Here is a 12,899-nt window from a genome sequence, read left to right as displayed (position 1 = left end):
ATAAATCAAGAAATGATGACGAAACCATGAAGAGCTAGAGTTATGTCACCATGATAAAACTAGGGGGTCTCACATTTTGTAGCTTCTGTCAGCTGAGCTCTTTGCACATGCCACAGGCTCTTGCGTTCCTCCTTTCCACCCCTCAAGCTCTCATTGGGCCAAACTCCCCTTTCCCTTTATTTCAGGACTCTGTGGAACTCTGCCAATCCTTCCCCTATTCCAGGGGCTATCTCCACCCCCTCAATTGCCTGCTCTGCCATATGCCAGGGACTCCATGTGTCCCCCTCCATCCTCTTGTTCACCTTTATACAAGGGAGTATTTCCCCCTTCCCTCCTCTTACCCCCATGCCAGGAGCTGTATCCCCCATTCCATCCTTTACCCATACTGGGGTCCCAATTCTCCCCCTTCCCCGCCCCCCAATTCCGTGATACCAGGGCTCTGTGCGTTCCCCTGCCTCTTCCCCCCTTATTATTTCTTGTCTATCTGGGAGATAATCATTCAGGGCATCAACATGTTAAACTGCAGTGGAGTGATGGACAGAGCCTAGATGGGGAGGGGGGGGATTGTTACAGTGGTAGGTGTTAATGACAGGTGCCTAGATCATTGCCTCAATTCTTGGAAGTGACTGAATGAATGCAGCATACAAAAGTTGTCATGTTACAACCAAACAGCAAACAAAGAAATGCCATCAAGTTGAACTCAGAACCAGCTTTGTTTGGCCAATAAAAACAGAGGTAGTAAATCGAAAGAGGATAGGCTGTTGCTAAGTGCAGATAGAAAGAATTAAATATCAATACACAATATAAAGAGAAACTCAGGCCTGGTCTGCACTAGAAAATTAGGCCAGCTTAACTATGTCACACAGAGGTGCGAAAACTGCATGTAGACAGCACTAAAATTCTTCTGTCAACCTAACTACCGGTACTTGGAGAGGTGGATTACCTAGATCTGTGGGAGAACCCCTCCCATCAGCATAGGTAGCTCTTTACTGTAGATGCTATAGCAGCTGTATCACTGGCATTTCAAGTGTAGACAAGCCCAAAGGATTTGAAAGCATGAAGCTAGTATACAGGAAGAAAATTAGAGCTTGCCTAGGCTAGGGAAGCACAACATACACTGGTGAAAACCCCTCACTTAACCACACTACACCAATACAGCTCAAGGCTTCCACTGGTCTGACTCTCCAGTAAATCACTAGAGAATCAGTTGGACTGGTACAATCCCCATTATACACTGGCATATTGCAGGTGCACCTGAGTTTTGCACTGGTATAGCTACCCCCTAGGCAAGTACAGTCAGAGCCTTTGCAGATAGGGTAGGGAGAGTATGAAGTGGACAGAACAGAGCAGACACAGAGGCAATCAAAAACCAAAAGAAGAAAAGACCATGTGGTAGTCAACAATGTCCCTTTGAATACCACAAACTTGTAATATTTAAATTGTTTCACTCAATTATTAAAACCATCTTCCCAGTTCAATTAAATCAGAGGGTGTAACTCAAAATAGAGGGTAGACAAAATGAAATGGAAAGATTGATGAAAATTATACCCAGGCTATATAAAAATCTATACTTCAGTATCATGTAAGGTGAACTATATTTTGTATAGGCTAGAAAGTGTTAGTTAATCACACAGCTAGCAGCGAACACGGGTTTCCTATACTGCAGATAAAGTGGCCACCATAAAAAAAGCAAGCATTTGCCAATAAGCTGAGATACCACAGGTTTTCCCTGAATAGCAAACTGTAGTAAGTGCCTAGTATTTCTTGGCAAGTGTCAATTTCTTAATGGCAACCACAATAAATACATTACCAATTAACCCACAAGTGTATGACAGATAAGCGGGTGATGCAATGACAGTTCAGTAGTTACAGTATCTCAAGGCCCTCTCTATCCCACAATTATGCAGCTGAACCGCCCTTTCTTGTGAAATTTCGGCTTACATTCCTATTTGTGCTTCAGAATTACTCTCCCTTCTACCAGACAGGTATCAGGGTGGAGAACGTCTGTTGGCTTCCTCAATGCCATCCACTTCAACTGCTCTTAGAAAAAAAAGTTGCTAAATATTGTTACCCAGAAAACTCCTAGGCTCCTCAAGAAATGAATTGCCATTTGCAGAAATCTATGTACTCCTTACCAGTGCTTACTTTGTGCCACGGCTGAGCACCAACACTGCATGGCAGTTCATAGCCCCAACACCTCTGGGCTTGCCTCATCAGTTATGAAAGTTTAAAAAAAAAATAATAAAATAAAAATTGCTTGAGCCCCAATACCTCTTTCATTACAAATTAAGCACTGCTCCTTACCGTGGGACCGCCCATCTTATTAGCAACAATGAGCAACTGGACGGGGGGAGAAGCAGATGGTTCTAGCTCCAACCTGGTAGCAGATGGACACTAGCTTATCACAGGCAGGAGGACTGAAAGGAAGCACTGGCTCTTTTACTAGGTGTGGCTGGGAAAGGCACTGGCTCATGTGTAGAGTACCTCTAGTTGGCTTTAGGGCAGCAAAGTGTAAATTTCTAGTTGAGACTTTTTTCCCCCCAAAAAGGAAAAACTTCTGCATTTTGAAAGGGAGATGTAATTTTGCTATTTTAAAATGCAGAGATTAAAAGGTAAATGAAGCTTGGAGCTGGTAACAGACACTGATAAAGTGCAATTCATATGCTGATATTCACTAAGGAATTATGCAGCACCACTGTCTTTAAACTGAGCTACAGCACTGATGACAGAATGAATGCTGTTAAGGCCTGCCAAACATCCCAGACCACAAACCTTGATTTTTGGAGAGATGTCAGTCATGAATTTCAAATGCCACAATTTAGATGATGTTTTCCATAAGCACATTAATTACTAATGTGTCTGTCAGACTCAAGCACCATTGACCTTTCTAATGTAAGTTTTCTTCCCTTTTAGGTTGCTAATCTGACTTTTAAGAAAGTGTAAGTATATATTATAAATATAACAGATGGGGGGAAATCTATAGGAATTACATATGTCTGAAAAATAATGAGGAGTGCTGCCACCTTTTGGATGTATAAAAGGGTGACATGCATCAGTAATCGTTTTATGTGAATTAGTTGTATAGAAGACTACTATAGGAATTTACAGTATAGCAACCCTCAAAGGTTCTCTCAATTGTCACTTGTCTGTCACCCAAGCCCATAATATTGGCTTCATCTTTCACTCAGCCCTCTTTCGATCATGCATCCAGGCCATTTCTAAATCTTGCCACTTTTTCTGCACAACAGCTCCAAGACATGATGTTTTCTCTCTGTTCACACAGCCAAAATTTTTGTCCAAGCCCTGATTATCTCCCACTTTGAGATTCTCCTACTCCATTACCAGGTGCTGGACTTCAATACCCTGAATATCAATTGTTCTTATCCTTCAGGTCCGAGATTGTGCACCAGAAGTTTTTCTTTAGGGAGTCTGTGACTAGTCATGTAAGGTGATCAGACAAAACATAATACTCTTTATTTCAACAATAGAAACTAAGGCTTTTGAGAAAAGTCTACACACATCTGTCTACCTTACCCTACCCATCCTTCGATGATGACCTAGGCAGGCCTAACTTCTCCAGAAATACTAGTTAGGTTCAGGGAACAATTACTCCCTCTGTCTCCTGAGGGTCCCTTTTAAGCCCATGGGAATTATTTTGTTCTATATTTCCAAGTCTTCTCCTGTTCCAGTCCAAACCAATTTGTAGGTTGACTTGACAAAAGGGGAAATCAAAGCTAGTAGTTGTGGCATTGTCCCTTAACAACTTAAGTATTTGACTGAAGATAATAAGCCAGCTCTCAGCATTCTCAGTCTTGATGAGCTATCCCAATATAGTCATACAAAAAACACCCCAACAAAAAGGCTAGCACACAGTATTCATAAAATTACAGAGGAACTCCAAATCTGTCACAGTACCATTGATAGAGACTTCAACTCTTGGAAATTGTAAACAAAAGTGTAATACATTTGCTCAGTACAACTGTAATGTTTTAATGGCAATTACACCTGAGAAAATATACCTCTACCCCGATACAATGCTGTCCTCGGGAGCCAAAAAATCGTACCGCATTATAGGTGAAACCGCGTTATACTGAACTTGCTTTGATCCGCCGGAGTGCGCAGCCCCGCCACCCCGGAGCACTGCTTTACTGCGTTATATCCAAATTTGTGTTATATCGGGTCGCGTTATATCGGGGTAGGGGTGTATTTCTGTTTTTGTAAAAACAAATCTCATTCATCAGCTGAAACGTAAGTGTTTAATCTCAAAGCAAAACAAGATTTTATTACTTTTAGAGTGTATTATACTCTTTTGCTATTATGTACTAATGTCACAAATGTCAATTCATGAATAATTTAAAATTGAAAACCATAAAAACTTGGCAAACTAAGCATTTTCAAAAAATCTTAAATGGAACTTTTTGAAAGATTTTCGACTGCAGTGGGGAACATAGATAAGTGTTTTAATACAGCTATACTACAGTAAAGGACAGTCAGCATTTCTACTATAGCCTCATGTTTCCAGGGGTTTATCACTTATCCATTGTTCACACAACGCTGAAACTTGGCCTAGACTCCAACATCGTATTTCAGTTACCAACATACTGAGATTATAAAATTGGCACTAAGATATAAAACCAAACTCGTTTCTCTGTGTTTGACTTTTAAGCCGTTTTAATGTCAAGGATGCTAACTGCTGCTTTGTTCGCTGGCCAATTTCTTCAGTGTTTAAATCCATAGCCTTCAGCCATGTAACTCAGAATAGTTTCAAAGAACTAACCCGGCACTTTCCAGGGTAAAACTCCCTTTGCAGTATGAAATTTCTTTTAAAGGTGACCTAACCTCCTCCCTGTGATTACCTGATGCCACATTGTTGCAACCAGCCAGGTGCCTCTCACTGAAATTCAAAACACAACAGAGGACAAGGGAATCGGGTAGGAGAAATTGCACACTTCAATATAATTGCAGCTGGAAAGCAACTGACTACCATGAAAACACTTTTTTCAAAAGCTAAAATTTGAACAAAAATTGCCAAACTAATGGAAATTTGACTCCAATATAATCTCAAGTAGCAAGGCAGCATAGACGAAGCAAGTCTTATAAAATTAGGACTGTGCAACAGTAATACTAATTAAACTGAGTATCTTGGAACATTGACAGAGTAACAAATTGCAAACACCTCATAAATTGTATTTAGACAGCATGCAACAACAGTGCCTAGCACAATGGAGCCCTAATCCTTGATTGGCACCGCTAGGCACTATCGCAATAAAACAGAACAGTCCATTAAATCTTTAAAGTGTGAAAGAGTGGACCGCTTGTGAAGACTGGAAGAGTTAGTAATTTTCCCATTTGCTGTAATTTGTTACGAGTTCCAAGCATATATTTTACATGACCTCCACAGCAACTAAGCGAATATTCTCATTTAAGAATCCACAATATCAAACAATTTGTTTGGTTTGGGCTTTTATAATAGTAATGGTGTTCAGAAATCCTTCACCATTATGGAAAGCATACCCTCAACTCTATCCAAAAACCCCAGCGAACAGATGTCTTTTGCAGGGTGTTTGAAAGGTCACCAAATTTGGACTATTTCAGACAAATGGGGAAGCAAGTTCCAGAATCTCAGAGCACATGTACTCAGCACACTTACGGTGGTGTGGAGAGTACATACACCGCATGCCCCGTTCCCCTGACACAGGCATAAGTAGCAGTGTAAATGACAACACTACATGAACAAGTAGAGACATGCCTGAACCCAGTGGGTATGTACCCTACAGGGCTCTGTACATGCCCAAGCAGCACCTCCCCCATCTAAACTGTTTTTAGTAGGGTAATGTCCCAGTGCCAGAGCCTTTTCCCACTGTCTCCTGCTGCCAGAGCCTTTCACCACATGCCACTGCCAGGGGTGTGCAGTGTAGACATAGCTTAGAGCTCGCTGCCAGTCACACCCTCTTTTGTAACAAGGAGAATCCTATTCAGGCACCCCTTCTGACTACAGCTATGGTATTATGCCATGCGTGAGGCAGTCCATCCGGTAGGCCAGTCACAGGCATTAAGGCTTTATAGGTCATAACACCTTAAACTCCACCCAGAAACGAACAGGCAGCCAGTGCAGATTTCAGATCACTGCTGTTATATGCACCTAGCAAGATGCCCTGCTCAGTAAGCCAGCTGCTGTTTTCTGAACCAGCTTCAGTTTCTGAATGGCTTAAGGGTGTAGTCCACGTAGGGCCCATTGCAATAGTCCAGTCTTGAGATAACAAAAATATGAACAATAGCAATGACCACATCAGAAAGGAAAGATCTCAACCTTTTAAAAAGGTGACTGGCTTACTGTTTAATGCTTCTTTCAAAGCAATAGGTGGTGCCGATTATCTCCACAAGCAAGCGACCCAGTAATTCACCAGCTAGGAAGGGCATTGCTTCAAAGACTGAGGGACAAAAGTTCTCGCAACATCTCAAGTGCCTCAGGGAGCACCAGTTGAAACTCTAGCAGGCAAGACGTTGCCCTTATTCCTCCAAGATTTTTCTCTGCCACCACAGACAGTCCATCCATAATCTGATTAATTTTTTCTGCAAAATGACTAGCAATTTGCTCACAATGTGGGGCAGTCTTGAGACTGTCTTGATTCACCAGATTATCTACCAGCTGAAACAAATCTGTAGTCTGAGTTTTTGTGAATATTGTGGTGGAGGAAAATAAATTTTTATTTGCCTCCTGGACAGCCACGTAAGAGTTTTTAAAAATTCTTTATGCTGCAACTGATCAGCCTTATTACGAGACTTCTACCACCAGTACCATAGCCATTTTCTCTCTCAATTCATCACTGAACAGCCACAAACAAGGGTGACCTATGAAAATGAAGTCAGAATTTCAGAAAATGAAGAGAATGCCTAGGAGTCACCTCATTAATGGTGGAGGACAAAAAGTATATTGTTCTACTAGCCCACAGGGAGGGTCTTTTAGTGAAACAAGGTTCTCCCTCAGAGCAATCTGGATCTTTTCTTGTTCCATTAATCTGAGGACAAATCATCAAAACAGGTCCTTCACCTTGACAACCTCAAAGCACAGGAGTTAATTGTTGATCCTTGACACAAGCTTAACAACCAATTGTCTAACCTCCAATCTCAATCCAAAAACCAGATCCAGAGTGTGGCCAGCTATATGAACTGAGTCAGTAACTACCTGGAACAAGTTTCTCTGTATGTGTGTATATATATCTCCTCAATATATGTTCCATTCTGTATGCATCCGAAGAAGTGGGCTGTAGTCCACGAAAGCTTATGCTCTAATAAATTTGTTAGTCTCTAAGGTGCCACAAGTACTCCTGTTCTTTTTACCTGGAACAAGGTCATAGTGACCAGGAAATCCTGAGCTACCCCAAAATAGTCATCATCTACATGCAAATCGAAATCAGAAAACTATTAAATTTTGCCAATCTAGCAATCAGTTTAGTCAGTTCAAACTGACATAGCAGTGTAACAGGTCAAGCAACAAACTGAAACCAGTCCCATCTTAATCCCGTCCTGGAACTTTCCTACTAAGTGAACATACTATCAGATCCAGTTTTGGAGAAGGAGACCTCATTAGGCTGGATGCAATCAGCATGGGCGTATCTCCTCCCCGCAGAGTCCCACTAGATTTATAATGTACCAAATAGCATAGTTAACACCACGTGGGTAACACTAGACTAGCAGAAACATTTACCTTGTTTTCAGTGATACACAGGATCAGGAGTTGAAGCTTTTATTAAAGCACAGACTGCTGATGATTTATTTCCCTCTAAGAGTTTTCATCATCAGGAACTGAAGGCCAGGAACCTTGTCTCTTGACAATTAAGCCTCCTGAGGTGACACCAAAAATAAACAGAAATTAAACATCTTGGTCCTGATTTCTCCTTACAAAATTACTACTCCCCTTCCCCCCCCCCCCGGCAATTGTCACTGAGATCAAGGAACCAAGCCCTGCAACCAGACCCCATCCTGGGCTTCCATATTCCAGCATACAGCAGCACTGTTCTGTGCTTTTGTTCATTTGACAGTGACCTCTAAAGGAATTCTGTTGCTGCAACTAGGTACTCCAAACAGCAAACCCCAGGGCTAGCTGTAAAAGACATCTTAAAACAAACTCTTCCTAACCCATCATTACTTTGCACCACAATTCACTACTTCACACTGACGGTCTCTTGCATCTTAGGGCCCCCCCTCACCCTATAATGCCATCCCTCTCAAAACATAAATCCCCTTCATCATTTCAACCTATTGTCTCCCCCCACCATAGTCACACTCAGTGCAGCTCTGCCAGAAGCCAACGAGTAAGGATAGTGCCCACTGTTGACAGCTCTGCAGTGAAACCTGCTACACTTGGTGAGATCATTTGGCTTGTATGGGGAGACTATAATGCCATCTTTCCATTCATAGAACCATAGAATATCAGGGTTGGAAGGGACCTCAGGAGGTCATCTAGTCCAACCCCTAGCTCAAAGCAGGACCAACACCAACTAAATCATCCCAGCCAGGGCTTTGTCAAGCCTGACCTTAAAAACCTCTAAGGAAGGAGATTCCACCACTTCCCGAGGTAACCCATTCCAGAGCTTCACCACCCTCTTAGTGAAAATTTTTTTCCTAATATCCAACCTAAATCTCCCCCACTGCAATTTGAGACCATTATTCCTTGTTCTGTCATCTGCCACCACTGAGACCAGTCTAGATCCATCCTCTTTGGAACCCCCTTTCAGGTAGTTGAAAGCAGTTATCAAATCCCCCCTCATTCTTCTCTTCTGAAGACTAAATAATCCCAGTTCCCTCATCCTCTCCTCATAAGTCATGTGCTCCAGCCCCCTAATAATTTTTGCTGCCCTCCACTGGACTCTTTCCACTTTTTCTACATCCTTCTTGTAGTGTGGGGCCCAAAACTGGACACACTACTCCAGATGAGGCCTCATCTATGTCAAATAGAGGGGAATGATCACTTCCCTCGATCTGCTGGCAATGCCCCTACTTATAAAAGCCCAAAATGCCATTAGCCTTCTTGGCAACAAAGGCACACTGTCGACTCATATCCAGCTTCTCGTCCACTGTAACCCCTAGGTCCTTTTCTGCAGAACTGCCGCCTAGCCATTCGGTCCCTAGTCTGAAGCAGTGCATGAGATTCTTCTGTCCTAAGTGCAGGACTCTGCACTTGTCCTTGTTGATCTTCATCATATTTCTTTTGGTCCAATCCTCTAATTCGGCAGCAGTTCAGGTTTTTTTTTTCTAGGTCCCTCTGTATGCTATCCCTACCCTCCAGCATATCTACCACTCCTCCCAGTTTAGTGTCATCTGCAAACTTGCTGAGGGTGAAGTCCACGCCACCCTCCAGCTCATTAATGAAGATATTGAATAAAACTGGCCCCAGGACTGACCCTTGGGGCACTCCACTTGATACTGGCTGCCAACTAGACATGGAGCCATTGATCACATTCTGCTAGCACTTTACCCTCTGGTTTCTGACTCAGCTGCATCAAGAATTTAACTGCTGTTTCATGTGGCACACATCAATATCAAAGCAGCTTTTGATTCAGTCGACAGGTCTCCACCTTGGCTTATGCCAGAAGGAGTTGGTGTTTAAAATGTTGTGCTAACTCTGGAGCACAACTTTCACACCAGCACCAATTCACAACTTTTGACATTAGGACTTGCCACGCCACACATTGGAACCAAGACTAGTCAAGAAGTGTTTACCGACCAAGACTACACCAGTGATATCACCCTGCTTGCGGAGAAGTCAGAGAATTTCAGCCCTCCCCTTCAAGACACCACCTGCACTATGGGGTTGACTATCTCATGGCACTAGATCAAGGTCCAGAACGTTAGAGCTGGGCTACCAGAACCCCAGTGCAGGTGGAATCGAGTACCATGGAGAGCATTGATGAATTCATCTACATAACAAGCAGAGTTCAAATAGTAGTAGCAAACCAGATGTTCTTCAGCAAATAGGTCTTGCTGCCTCCTGTATGAAGTATATGTCTCGATTATGGATGCAAAAGTGTCTTTGCACTGAGATAAAGTTCAGGATCAAGCCTGTACTACCTGTATTCTTACAAAGGTCAGAAACCTGGACCCTCCTACAGGCAGATTTGGAGCACCTACACGGAGCCACCTGCAGGTCTGCCCCAGAGATTTATGGATTTGTAGGATCTTCACTTGTGTAACCCCATCACCCATAGTCACTCTGGCTGTTGCACTGATCCCTGGCAGGTCTATAAATGTGTGCATCATCACTCTGCTGCTATTGCCAAATATGGAGAGCAACATCAACACAATCACCCATTCCTATTGTCTCTGCATCCCAGTCCAGCCAGTCCCACTTCCATGAAATTAGCTGAGAGAATTCAAGATCATCCCCACCTCATAACCCCAAAAGACTTGTTCTCATAATGGTACAAACCCTTTCATCCATCCTCTCAAATTTCAAGACTCACTCTCAAAGAGAAAGACTGCACTCAAGTTTATGACACCTCTTGGCCTCTCACACTATACTGCACACATTTCTGATCTCATCATCACCTATAACCAGCGTCCCTGCCAGAGTTTAGACCAATAGGTATCTCACCAAGGGAGTCTTACCCAGGGCCGGCTCTAGGCACCAGCGAAGGAAGCAGGTGCCTGGGGTGGCCAATAGAAAGGGGCAGCACTCAGTCCGTTATTGGGGCGGCACGTCTGGGTCTTCGGCAGCAATTCGGCGACGGGTCCTTCGGTCTCTCTCTTCCTCGACGGAGGCACTTCGGCAGCAGCTCAGGTTTTTTTTTTTCTTCACGGCTTGGGGCAGCAAAAAAGCTGGAGTGGGCCCTTGTCTTAGCTTAATGATTTCTTATCCTGCTGACCTCTCACCCCAACAGGAAAAAACACATTTACAACATACTACTTTTCCTCCATCTAAATCCTTCAACATAAATTATCCACTATTAATACCTTTAAAAAAAAGTAACTGCCTAGCTGACTCTAGAAGATAATGATTTGATTAGGTTTAAACTTATAAAATGAGTTAGGTGTATTGGAAAAATATTCACAAAGTAATCTCCTGAATAGTACAAATAGTTCTGAGAATACTGATACTTTTAAGTCCTTGGAATCGGAACAAGAGACCAGGAAAGGCAAGAAGAATTATTGAGATATTTATGGTATAGAAGAGGGAAACTGTACTGGAAGGAGGCTCTGGGATAATAAATCCTATTATAAAAGCAAAAGGAATACGTAAAATACTTAATACAGAAAGTTTCCTGTATTAAAGTGCATGTTAAAAAACACAAGATCTATAAAAATCTTTATGAAACTTCAATTTTTTCTTCTTAAGGCAGACGAAGGATGTAGCACAGTAAAGCACAGCAGAAACACTTAAATAATACGATGTTTAGAGCAAGAGTGAGAAGCAATGATGGGGCTATACTTTACAAAAAAAGCTGTCTACCTCAAACCAGAGAGTAAACTATTATTGGTTTGTTTCAAAACACTAATTGGCAAAAAAAAAAAAGACTGCACGGTAACAAACATAATTAAAGGTGTCAAACCAGGAAGAACTGGCTCTCTTGGAACACAATGGTTAATTCTGAAAGACTTGGGGCCCAGTCCTGCACCCCTTCCTCTGATAAATCCCCCCTCTGAATTCAATACACGTTTTGCAATGGTAAAAATAGGTTTTGAATTTTTTTTTTTTAAACACTAGTTTAAAATATTGACCGTTTATAAAAAGATTATCTAATGTTCCACAATTTGAAGTTAGAAAAATGTGTTGCCACTCCACATTTTGTTAAGCTGGAAGCTTCATTAAGTCTAATGCTGCTACTTCTGAAGACTTCTGTCTGCACTTGGTTATGGTTTTATTTCACTTCAGAATAAATTTGAATCCCACAGGGGCCTTGCATTAAGATTTAGATGACCACAAAGCCTCACTACAATGCAACATCTGGGGAATTTGCACACAGAATAATTAGAAGATACTGAAGTTTTGCTATGGGATCTACAAAATCCAACCAGAACCCAAATAGGCAAATTTAGATTTGTGTTCATAGGCTATTTCAATCAAGACCAGGCAAATCCAAAATGAGATATATTGTACCTAGGACTAGACCTGTACATGGCAACAGCCTCATCCATAACTCACGTCCAGACCTGGCAATGACTATCTCAAGCCACCACAGAAAGTGATAAATATCCACAATGGCTATTGATCACATTCAAGGCAGCATTATTAAAAGCGTTTAAATGTTGCTATTTCAACATTGAGAAGGGAAAAAAAAAATACCTAAACAAATTTTGTGACCTTCCATCCCTCCCAAAATCTTGAGTGGCAATATAAACTCAAGATTCAGTAAGTGGAACAAATCTTTTATACAATCTAGACATACTTGTTTATTTTCTTTGCTTGAAATAAAGGAGATAAAAAAACCTCTATGTAATCAGAAGGAAAAGGAGACTTGAGCTTCTGAAAGAGCCAAACAATGGACCTCACCCCACCACAAGATAAAAAGGAATCAACTGTTGAGGCAGTTGCTGGCTATTATACCTCATCTCTAAGTAGAAACACCATCAACTAGAGAGCAATTTAGTAAATCACCTATGAGCTAGGGCCATTTTGACCTACCACATATATATGGACCACGGGTGGAGATCTGTTATATGAGACTTACCTTTAAAAAAAGGGACGTAATTCCACCTTCAAGTATCTCAGCAGCAGACTTTAAATTTATCCAAGATGGAGTCAGTAGAAATACTAAAATTAGCTGAGTAACCTCCCATCACTCTACCACCACTCCTGCATTTTATTTTCCTAATCTTAACACAGAGAGATCCAGGAATAGGTGTTAGGGAGCTGGACACGTAAGGGTAACCTACTTTTTAATATATTAAAATCATAAGCC

Source organism: Trachemys scripta, chromosome 1, assembly GCF_013100865.1.
Source record: "Trachemys scripta elegans isolate TJP31775 chromosome 1, CAS_Tse_1.0, whole genome shotgun sequence".
In the NCBI taxonomy this organism is placed as follows: Eukaryota; Metazoa; Chordata; order Testudines; family Emydidae; genus Trachemys; species Trachemys scripta.
This window is presented reverse-complemented; position numbering follows the sequence as displayed.